The sequence below is a fragment of the Coregonus clupeaformis genome, unplaced genomic scaffold (genome assembly GCF_020615455.1).
Source record: "Coregonus clupeaformis isolate EN_2021a unplaced genomic scaffold, ASM2061545v1 scaf1905, whole genome shotgun sequence".
NCBI lineage: Eukaryota > Metazoa > Chordata > Actinopteri > Salmoniformes > Salmonidae > Coregonus > Coregonus clupeaformis.
This window is the reverse complement of record NW_025535359.1, coordinates 45,467-57,178: the sequence shown is the minus strand read 5'-3', so window position 1 is coordinate 57,178 and position 11,712 is coordinate 45,467.

The window sequence follows — 11,712 nt, the reverse complement described above, 5'->3', positions numbered from 1 at the left end:
TACCAATGACTTGAGAGTGGCTGAAGGACATATAAGGAGCTGTGCAACCTCTCACCCCTTTACCAATGACTTGAGAGTGGCTGAAGGACATATAAGGAGCTGTTCAACCTCTCACCCCTTTACCAATGACTTGAGAGTGGCTGAAGGGACCAATCAGCCCCATCTATACACAATGTTTTACTAAATGTTTTATAACGTTGTATTTTTCTGTGTATCTACCTGCCCAGGGACTACAGCTAAATCTGGCACATTTACAGAAATGTTGATTGATGTGCAGTATCCCTGTCAAATACATGTTGTACATGTCAATTAAAAGGAATGTATTGTGACTTAGAATGTTGTTTAACAATATGGAAAAAAGCAATAAAGTCAACCGCCTTTATAGCACAAATAATATTATAGCACTGACATTTGTTAACAGCATTGAAAGTAATGATTACTAGACAGTTGTCATGGTAAAAGCAGTAATACAAATTGTGGTGGGGGGGCAGGGTAAGAGTCTGTTGGGTGGTGGGGGGGCAGGGTAAGAGTCTGTTGGGTGGTGGGGGGCAGGGTAAGAGTCTGTTGGGTGGTGGGGGGCAGGGTAAGCGTATGTTGGGTGGTGGGGGGCAGGGTAAGAGTCTGTTGGGTGGTGGGGGGGCAGGGTAAGAGTCTGTTGGGTGGTGGGGGGCAGGGTAAGAGTCTGTTGGGTGGTGGGGGGGGCAGGGTAAGAGTCTGTTGGGTGGTGGGGGGCAGGGTAAGAGTCTGTTGGGTGGTGTTGGGGGCAGGGTAAGAGTCTGTTGGGTGGTGGGGGGCAGGGTAAGAGTATGTTGGGTGGTGGGGGGCAGGGTAAGAGTCTGTTGGGTGGTGGGGGGCAGGGTAAGAGTCTGTTGGGTGGTGGGGGGGCAGGGTAAGAGTCTGTTGGGTGGTGGGGGGGGCAGGGTAAGAGTCTGTTGGGTGGTGGGGGGCAGGGTAAGAGTCTGTTGGGTGGTGGGGGCAGGGTAAGAGTCTGTTGAGTGGTGGGGGCAGGGTAAGAGTCTGTTGGGTGGTGGGGGCAGGATAAGAGTGTTGAGTGGTGGGGGGGCAGGGTAAGAGTCTGTTGGGTGGTGGGGGCAGGGTAAGAGTCTGTTGGGTGGTGGGGGCAGGGTAAGAGTATGTTGGGTGGTAGGGGGCAGGGTAAGAGTCTGTTGGGTGGTGGGGGGCAGGGTAAGAGTCTGTTGGGTGGTGGGGGCAGGGTAAGAGTCTGTTGGGTGGTGGGGGGCAGGGTAAGAGTCTGTTTAGTGGGGGCAGGGTAAGAGTCTGTTGGGTGGTGGGGGGCAGGGTAAGAGTCTGAGTGGTGGGGTTAGGGTAAGAGTCTGTTGGGTGGTGGGGGGCAGGGTAAGAGTCTGTTGGGTGGGGGGCAGGGTAAGAGTCTGTTGGATGGTGGGGGGCAGGGTAAGAGTGTTGGGTGGTGGGGGCAGGGTAAGAGTCTGTTGGGTGGTGGAGGGGCAGGGTAAGAGTCTGTTGGGTGGGGGGCAGGGTAAGAGTCTGTTGGGTGGTGGGGGGCAGGGTAAGAGTCTGTTGGGTGGTGGGGGGCAGGGTAAGAGTCTGTTGGGTGGTAGGGGCAGGGTAAGAGTCTGTTGAGTGGTGGGGGCAGGGTAAGAGTCTGTTGGGTGGTAGGGGGGCAGGGTAAGAGTATGTTGGGTGGTGGGGGGCAGGGTAAGAGTCTGTTGGGTGGTGGGGGGGCAGGGTAAGAGTCTGTTGATGGTGGGGGGCAGGGTAAGAGTCTGTTGGGTGGGGGGCAGGGGTAAGAGTCTGTTGGGTGGTGGGGGGCAGGGTAAGAGTCTGTTGGGTGGTGGGGGGGCAGGGTAAGAGTCTGTTGGGTGGTAGGGGCAGGGTAAGAGTCTGTTGAGTGGTGGGGGCAGGGTAAGAGTCTGTTGGGTGGTAGGGGGGGCAGGGTAAGAGTCTGTTGGGTGGTGGGGGGGGCAGGGTAAGAGTCTGTTGATGGGGGGCAGGGTAAGAGTCTGTTGGGTGGTGGGGGAGGGGCAGGGTAAGAGTCTGTTGGGTGGTGGGGGGACAGGGTAAGAGTCTGTTGGGTGGTGGGGTTAGGGTAAGAGTCTGTTGGGTGGTGGGGGGGCAGGGTAAGAGTGTTGGGTGGTGGGGGCAGGGTAAGAGTCTGTTGGGTGGTGGGGGGGGCAGGGTAAGAGTCTGTTGGGTGGTGGGGGGGGCAGGGTAAGAGTCTGTTGGGTGGTGGGGGCAGGGTAAGAGTCTGTTGGGTGGGGGGGGGGGCAGGGTAAGAGTCCGTTGGGTGGTGGGTTTCCCGAGTGGCGCAGTGGTCTAAGGCAACTGCATCGCAGTGCTAGCTGTGCCATTAGAGGTCCTGGTTCGAATCCAGGCTCTGTCGTAGCCGGCCGTGACCAGGAGACCCATGGGGCGGCGCACAATTGGCAATTTTTTGCAGAAAGTACAGATTGGCTCATCAGATATCGTTTCCCAAAACCAATCTTATAGGATCTTTGCAAGGATTTAAGACCTACTTTAGAAAGGCAAACCCATGCCATTCGGGTGCACGTCAAAGTGTTATCCATCCTCGGGTTTTTGGCAACGGGCACTTTTCAGCCGGAGCTTGCTCCCTCGATGAGCCAATGTTTTGGATGCAATCATCAGCAAAACGTACTGTAACATACAATTTCCACCATCGCGCAACAGGTTAAGAGGGGTTTCTTTGCCATCAATGGGTTCCCAAATACGAACGGAGAAATAGACGGCCCCCACATCGCCATAAAAGCACCATCCCAAAACGAGTTCAACAAGGCTATGTGAACAGAGAAGGCTTCTACTCTTAATGAGCAGGTGATAGGTGATGTTATGTGCAAAAGACGCTACTGAATGTGGTGGCCAGGTGGAAAGCACGACTTGTTCATTCTGCAGAACAGCAATGTTGCCGATCCGCCTACAGGGGGAGCTGTTGAGGATGGATGGCGTATTGGTGAGTATTGCCTACTGCTAGTGTCAGATTGTGAATTCAACCAAAAAGTTGTATTTGTCTCACTCAGTTGTGGTTTGATTAGTAAAAATAAAAAACATAGCTACAAAGAGAGGACCATTAGAACACTTCAAAGAATATTTGTCATCGCTAAAGCAACTTGAAGTGTCTTAATGGTCTCTTTGTAGCTATGTTTTTATTTTTACTCATCAAACCACAAAGGTTTTATTTGTCTCACTCAGTTGTGGTTTGATGAGTAACAATGAGCGTTATAACTCCACGTGAAATACGCCCATCATTCACCCTTCATGGTGACAATAACGACCTTATTTGCTGTATAGTTGGGAAGTATTGGAATTAGGCCCAGACAGTATATCTAAAGCAGGGGTGTCAAACGTACGGCCCGCGGGCCGGATCAGGCCCGCAAACGGGTTTAATCCGGCCCGCGAGATGATTTTTTAAATTAAAAAAAAAAAAAATGTGGGGAAAGTATAAAAATGTGCTGCAATTTTTCAATAAAATAAACTGCTGTTCCAATTGCGTCCATTGGATGGCGCAATAGCAATTGTGTTAAGCAAGCAAACTGTTTATACCGGGGCAGAGCAAGTAGGTCAAGCACGTGCAGCCAATGAGCTACTTTGTTTTGCCCGCGATATTTATTACGGCTTCTACTTTTAACATTATGTGCTTTGGCACCCGCATTGCCCCAATATGTCTCTGTCAAAAAAGAGAAAAGTGGACGCAGAGTGCAGAGTGTTCCAAGAAAAATGGTCATCCTATTTAATCACGGAATTGAATGGGAAAGCTGTATGTTTGGTGTGTTCAGAGCATGTTGCAGTGCTGAAAGAATATAACCTTCGTCGCCACTATGTGAGTCTTCATGCCGACAAATATGACAACTTTCAAGGACAGCGGAGATGAGAGAAGGTGAATGAACTGTTGGCGGGTCTGAAGAAACAGCAGTCTGTGTTTACTCACAGCCGAGACATCAGTGACGCTGCAGTGAAAGCTAGCTACCTCATTGCTAATGAAATCGCAGTGGCGTTTCAAAACCATTTAGTGAGGGTGAATTTGTAAAAACATGCATGATGAAGGCAGCGGAGATTGTGTGCCCTGAAAAGCGGCAGGCTTTTGCAAATATCAGCCTGACAAGAAACAGTTGCAGACAGGATTTCCGATCTTTCAGTGGATTTGGACAGCCAGTTGAAGCAAAAAGTAAAGTCATTTATTGCGTTTTCCGTTGCAATTGATGAAAGCACGGACATTACAGATGTTGCACAACTGGCCATTTTTTAATCCGCGGAGTTGATGACACATTGACCGTCACCGAGGAGTTCGTGGAGTTGGTGCCGATGACAGATACGACAGCAGCTGATATTTTTACCGCACTTTCGTCGGCGCCGTGGACAGGGTCGGGAGTGGACTGGTCCCGCGCTGTCAGCCTGGCTACAGATGGTGCGCCCTCAATGATCGGGGAAAAAGCAGGCGTTGTGACAAAGTTCAGAGAGAAAGTGCAATCTGCAAAATGGAGGATGTGATTTTTTGACTTTTCACTGTATTTTGCACCAGGAGGCTTTGTGTTGCAAGTAATTAAAGATGGATAACGTCATGAAGGTGGTCATCCAAACTTTAATTTCATCCGATCCAGAAGCCTGAATCACCGTCAGTTTGACAGCCTTCTCAGAGAGAAAGACCACATCTATGGCCTGCCATACCACACTGAGGTAAGATGGTTAAGCCGAGGTGCTGTGCTGAGGCGTTTCTTTGATTTCCGAGAAGAAATTGAACAGTTCATGGAAGAAAAGGGCAAACCAGTGTTAGAATTTCATTCCGCAGAATGGATGCCGGACCTTGCATTTATGGTGGATGTTACAGAGCACCTGAATAACTTGAACAAACAGCTGCAAGGGGCGCAACAAAGTTGTCACGCAGTATTATGACAGCATACGTTCTTTCAAGTTGAAGATGTCATTGTGGGAGACGCAACTTGCCGGTGGTGATGCAGCTCACTTCCCGCTGTCTGAAAAAATGTGCGCACCTAACATGTGGCAGACATGAAGCGGTTCAAAGATAAAATAACGGGACTGTTACGGAGTTTGAGCAACGCTTTCTTAGATTTATGTTTATATGTTTTTATGTTGATGTGCTATTGTTTTAATTGTTTTTATTTTATTTGTATATTTAACCTATTCTTGACTCTGTGGTTCTTGCACTTGTTTGGGGAACAGGATTTCATTATTTTTATCTACATTTCTGCCTGAGAAATGACACCCTGATATAGTTCTGTGATCTGTGAAACAGTTCTGTTAATCACTGAGGCATTGTGTGTTTGTGTGTTCTTTTTCTTTAGAATTTTCAAATAAACTTGACGTGTTTTATGATTAATAGTGATGTTGTGCTTGTACTATTTTGGACACACTGTCCTCAGGCTCCAGCTTTATGTTGTATGTTGATCGTATTAAAACAAAGAAAACAATCTGAAGTTGTTGTTTTTAAGTTATATATACCATGATTTTTCCGGTCCGGCCCACTTGGGAATAGATTTTCCCTCCATGTGGCCCCTGAGCTAAAATGAGTTTGACACCCCCTGCTTTAAACCAACGCAATATACAATTTCGTTAAATACCCAAACTACATCATTTTATTCAATAGGTCCTCGCCTTACGTGTGTATCATCATGTCTACTGAGTCCACAACAGCAGATCAGCTATAGTGATAGACAGCTGATCGCCACTTTAAAAGGTAATGATTGGTGTTGTGGTGTTGTATGGGGTGGGAGAGGGTAGACTTTAATGCTGCTCTATTGTTAATGTAGTTAATGCAGTTATGGCCAGTGATGTTCAGCCTCTCTGTGGTTTATTTTTGGGACGTATAGACAGATTTATTAAGACATACAGATGCAAGCACACACACACTGTAAGGCACTTAGAAGCACTCTCTTGCACTTTGGCGATCTGTTCACTTGAAAGTTTGTTTATGCTTACAGAAGCACTAAGTGTTTATCTCTCTTTTTCATCTCTATCCTTCTGTCTCTCTTTCACTTTCTCTCTTAATCACTCTATCTCTATGCCTGTATGTTTTATTAATCGACCACCCTCCCTCCCTCCCTCCCTCCCCATCCCTCCATCTGTCTCCCACCTTCCTTCCCTCCCTCTCTGCTCCCTCCCTCCCTCCCTCCCTCCCTCCCTCCTTCCTCCTCCCTCCTCCCTCCTCCTCCCTATCCCTCCATCTGTCTCCCACCTTCCTTCCCTCCCTCTCTGCCCCCTCCTTCCCTCCCACCTTCATTTGACATTTTAGTCATTTAGCAGACGCTCTTATCCAGAGCGATTTACAGTTAGTGCATACATTATTATTATTTTTTTCATACCCCCTGTGGGAAACGAACCCACAACACTGGCGTTGCAAACGCCATGCTCTATCAACTGAGCTACATCCCCTCCCTCTCTGCCCCCTCCTTCCCTCCCACCCCTCCTTCCCTCCCACTCTCCATGTAGGGATTATGTTAGCTAGATTACAGATTAATCGATGCTAAGCAGGTTTTAGTGAGAGAGCTCCGTCATTGGTCCATCCGTAAATAACCTGTAACACTCCATATAATCTTACTCGGACAACACTCCGCCTAACACTGTTTATCTCACAGCTGCTCTGTCAAAACAGTTACTTTATTTTTTTTCATGATTGGACAATGAGAGATGGCTGCAACGCAACCATAGAGGAACACTTAGCAACCGCATGGAGCAGGTCCAATATGAAGAGTGTGTTCCACACTACACCGACCATGCTATTATGGGATGTTAGAAACAAATGGACACATAATCAGAATCCCAATGGCACCCTATTCCCTATTTAGTGCACTACTTTTGACCAGGGCCCTTTGGGGCTCAGGTGCAAAAGCAATGCACTATATAGGAATAGGATGCCATTTGGGATGCAGAATATAATGCACTGTCAGCAAGGTGGAGAGTAGGGTTACATCAGAGGAGAAGTTAGACTGTGATACAGACTGGGAGAGGGAGAGGATTCCTTTCCATCCCTGCTTCTCCTCTCTCTCTCTCTCTCTCTCTCTCTCTCTCTCTCTCTCTCTCTCTCTCTCTCTCTCCATCTCTCTCTCTCTCTCTCTCTCTTCTCTCTCTCTCTCTCTCTCTCTCTCTCTCCATCTCTCTCTCTCTCTCTCTCTCTCTCTCTCTCTCTCTCTCTCTCTCTGTCTCTCATCTCTCTCTCTTTTTCCATCTCTCTCTCTCTCTCTCTCTCTCTCTCTCTCTCTCTCTCTGTCTCTCTCTCTCTCTCTCTCTCTCTCCCATCTCTCTCTCTCTTTGTATCCATCTCTCTTCTCTCTCTCTCTCTCTCTCTCTGTCTCTCTCCTCTCTCCATCTCTCTCTGTCTCCATCTCTCTCTCTCTCTCTCTCTCTCTCTCTCTCTCTCTCTCTCTCTCTCTCTCTCTCTCTCTCTCTCTCTGTATCCCTCTCTTTTCTCTCTCCTCTCCTCTCACCTTTTTCCTCTCTCTCTCTCTCTTTCTCTCTCTCTCTCTCTCTATCTCTCTCCCTCTCTCTCTCTGTATCCCTCTCTTTTCTCTCTCTCTCTCTCTCCCTCTCTCTCCTTCTCTCTCTCTCTGTATCCCTCTCTTTTCTCTATCTCTCTCTCCTCTCACCTTTTTCCTCTCTCTCTCTCTCTCTCTCTCTCTCTCTCTCTATCTGTGTCTGTCTGTCTGTCTCAATTCAAAGGTGCTTCATTGGAATGCAGAACATAAGTTTACATTGCCAAAGCAAGTGAAATAAACAAAAGTGGAAAGAACAAAATACAACACAAAACATACAAGACGTTTCAGATGTTATATTATCACACACATACACACTGTGGCAGACCAGGGGGTTTGGTCAAGACGTTTACACAGATCAGACACTGTGGCAGACCAGGGGTTTGGTCAATACGTTTACACAGAGTCAGACACTGTGGCAGACCAGGGGTTTGGTCAATACGTTTACACAGATCAGACACTGACAGAATTGTATTAGCTCGGTTTCAAGGGTGTTTATTTCAATAATAAACAAAGAGAAAATAATAGGTCTCCTCCAGGGAGACCTCCTTCGAGACCACCGTCTTCTGGGCTCCTCCAGGAGAACCTCCTCCGGGATGCCGTCTTCTGGGCTCCTCAGGAGAACCTCCCTCCGGGGATGCCGTCTTCTGGGCTCCTCAGGAGAACCTCCTCCGGGATGCCGTCTTCTGGGCTCCTCCAGGAGAACCTCCTCCGGGATACCGCTCTCGGGCTCCTCCAGGAGAACCTCCTCCGGGATACCGTCTTCTGGGCTCCTCCAGGAGAACCTCCTCCGGGATACCGTCTTCTGGGCTCCCCCCAGGAGAACCTCCTCCGGGATGCCGTCTTCTGGGCTCCACCAGGAGAACCTCCTCCGGGATGCCGTCTTCTGGGCTCCTCCAGGAGAACCTCCTCCGGGATGCCGCCTTCTGGGCTCCTCCAGGAGAACCTCCTCCCTGGATACCGTCTTCTGGGCTCTTCCAGGAGAACCTCCTCCGGGATGCCGTCTTCTGGGCTCCTCCAGGCCTCCTCGGATGCCGTCTCTGGGCTCCTCCAGGAGAACCTCCTCCGGATACCGTCTTCTGGGCTCCTCCAGGAGAACCTCCTCCGGGATGCCGTCTTCTGGGCTCCTCCAGGAGAACCTCCTCCTGGATACCGTCTTCTGGGCTCTTCCAGGAGACCTCCTCTGGGATGCCGTCTTCTGGGCTCCTCCAGGAGAACCTCCTCCTGGATACCGTCTTCTGGGCTCCTCCAGGAAACCTCCTCCGGATGCCGCTTCTGGGCTCGGAGTCTTGCTGTGGGGAACAAAACTGAGCTCCCTCCATTATCTCTGGTACTGAGCAAGACTATGCAGGAGTAACCTCTCTTCCCCAGTCCCCACCCCCTTCTGGGTGCAGCCAACAACACATATATGATGACACTCTCTCTCTCTGTACCTATCATGTTTCATCATCAGCTTCTCTTGTTATTTTTAGTATTACATTGTTATTGATTACTGCATTGTTGGGTTTTGAGTATTTCACTGTACTTGTGCACGTGACATTAAATCTTGAAACTTGTAATGACATAATCTGAGTGGCCATCAGATGCCCTCTATGGGACGTCAGTTCATCTGTCTAACAGCAGAATGACTCACACTGCATAGAGCGATGGAGAGAGAGAGATGGAGGGAATGACAGATAGAGAGAGAGAGAGAGAGATAGAGATAGAGAGAGAGAGAGAGAGAGAGAGAGAGAGAGAGAGAGAGAGAGAGAGAGAGAGAGAGAGAGAGAGAGAGAGAGAGAGAGAGAGAGAGAGAGAGAGAGAGAGAGAGAGAGAGAGAGAGAGAGAGAGAGAGAGAGAGAGAGAGAGAGAGAGAGAGAGAGAGAGAGAGAGATAGAGAGGGATACAGAGATAGAGAGGGATACAGAGATAGAGAGGGATACAGAGATAGAGAGGGATACAGAGATAGAGAGGGATACAGAGAGATAGAGAGAGAGAGAGAGGAAAAAGGTGAGAGGAGAGCGAGATAGAGAAAAGAGAGGGATACAGAGAGAGAGAGAGAGAGAGAGAGAGAGAGAGGGGGGAGAGAGAGAGAGATGGATACAGAGAGATGGAGAGAGAGAGAGAGAGAGGAGAGAGAGAGAGAAAAGAGAGGGATACAGAGAGAGAGAGAGAGAGAGAGAGAGAGAGAGAGAGATGGATACAAAGAGAGAGAGAGAGAGAGAGAGAGAGAGGAAAAGGGTGAGAGATGGGGCGAGAGAGGGAGGGAGCGAGAGAGAAAGAGAGCGAGAGAAAGATAAAAAGAGAGAGAAAGAGATGGAAGGTGAGTCAGAGTGAGTCAGTCCTGATCCTCTATACACACTTAATCAATAATGTAACAGGGACTCAGATATAAATGACTCAAATTACATTAAATATACGTCCCAAATGGCACCCTATTCCCTACATACCTTTAACCACGTCCCATAAGGGAATGAGGTGCCCTAGTGAGAGAAAAGAGAGAGGACATATGGCTATGACACATATTATACTGAGAAACACACACACACACACACAAACACACACAATACACCACACACACACACACACACACACAAACACACACACACACACACACAAACACACACACACACACACACACACACACAAACACACACACAAACACACACACACACACACACAAACACACACACACACACACACACAAACACACACACACACACAAACACACACACAAACACAAACACACACACATACAAACACACACACATTCATAGTGAGAAGCTGAATGAGCTGGACGGACAGATGCAAGGTATGAGTGTCTAGCTCCCTTAACAAAACGGACACCTGTAGGGGTGGGGTTAGGTTACCTCTGTCTGGGGTTGCCTTCAACAGGCACGTAGTGTTTGGGAGTATGGGTAGGGCCTTACCAATGTTAGCAGATATAGAAATAACACTATTTGGTTATTTAGTGTAAATTGACAGTGAGATAGATCCATTAGTAGGATTTATTATGTGATAAACAACACTGTATGTTGTCAAAGAGCGATGACATAACCCTTTGAGTATAGCATGAATTCCATACATTGAAGATATGTGTTGAAAATACTGTTTTATATTAAATACTATTTTATATTAAATACTGTTTTATATTAAATAATGTGTGTCCCAGTTAGAATAAGGGTGTTTTATTTTAAATACTGTGTGTCCCAGTTAGAATAAGGGTGTTTTATATTTAGAATAAGGGTGTTTTATATTAATAATACTGTGTGTCCCAGTTAGAATAAAGGTGTTTTTTATGAAGAACCATACGCTGGAGCTGTACCAGTCATGTGAGGGAGATGTCTTCAGATACAGCACAAAGCCAACCAGTGTCAATATTCGTTTAACACCCTAGAGCTCTACTGGGGCACAACAACGACACACACACACAACTATTATGATCCCGGGACATAGCACAGACATGTAGCAGGCAGTCACACCACAAGCACACACACACACACACACACACGCAGACATGTGCTCGCGCGCCTACACACACATACGGGTACTCAGACATGCGCTCGCTCGCTTGCGCGCACACACACACACACACACAGACAAACAACTATGCAGGCACACGCACACACACGCACACACTGTCTGAATGTTTATAACCGCATCATGATGATGAGTAATCATCTGAATCATCTAAAACAATATTGATTAGAGAAGGCGAAGTGAAACCAAGTGAATAACAAACCATAGCTGCATCACTACCACAATTAGCCTGCCACAGACAGAGAGAGGCACAGAGACAGACAGACAGACAGAGACAGAGCGACAGAGAGAGACAGAGAGACAGACAGACAGCGACACACACACATAGAGATATATATATACACTGCTCAAAAAAATAAAGGGAACACTAAAATAACACATCCTAGATCTGAATGAATGAAATAATCTTATTAAATACTTTTTTCTTTACATAGTTGAATGTGCTGACAACAAAATCACACAAAAATTATCAATGGAAATCAAATTTATCAACCCATGGAGGTCTGGATTTGGAGTCACCCTCAAAATTAAAGTGGAAAACCACACTACAGGCTGATCCAACTTTGATGTATGTCCTTAAAACAAGTCAAAATGAGGCTCAGTAGTGTGTGTGGCCTCCACGTGCCTGTATGACCTCCCCTACAACGCCTGGGCATGCTCCTGATGAGGTGGCGGATGGTCTCCTGAGGATCTCCTCCCCAGACCTGGACTAAAG